Source organism: Equus przewalskii, chromosome 9 (genome assembly GCF_037783145.1).
Source record: "Equus przewalskii isolate Varuska chromosome 9, EquPr2, whole genome shotgun sequence".
Lineage (NCBI taxonomy): Eukaryota > Metazoa > Chordata > Mammalia > Perissodactyla > Equidae > Equus > Equus przewalskii.
Window position 1 is genome coordinate 18,698,824 of NC_091839.1, and position 612 is coordinate 18,699,435.

Sequence of the window (612 nt, forward strand, 5' to 3'; positions counted from 1 at the left end):
TAGGAAGGGATGGCGCCAAAATTCAAACCCAAGAATGCCTGACTCCAGGCCCACAGCCTTATCATCACTCTCCACCGCCCAGGAGCTAAGAGGCGTGGATGCCATCCATTCATTCAGCGCTGTATTTTGAGGGCCCACACCTGGCCGGCCCGCTCTAGCCCCCAGACTGTCCCCTTCTGCATGTAGCTCACATTCCAGCGGAGGTGAGAGACAGTACACAAATACCGAATGTCACACGGTGAGACGTGCCGTGAGGACCACTACAAAACAGAGGGCGGATAGTAAGATCCAGTGTAGACGCTGCGGCAGGGGAAGGTCTCTCTGAGGTTAGTGAATGATGGCTGGATGAACGAGAGGATGCAAATGACTCTTTCTCCGTGTCTGGGCTAGCAGAGAGGCCGAACGGGTGGGACATCTTTTGTCCCCAATCCCCCTTCTGGGGAGTCAATTTTAGATGTAATTCTCTTCCTCTCTCAAGCCGGAAAAGCTGAGGTTATTTTTTTCCCCACTCTCTCCTAAAACGAATGAATGAAACGGTTTGGGAAAGAATTCTTCGGGAACCTATTACTACATGGCGACTAGAGCCACAAAAGGGCGCGGGAGTGGTGAGGC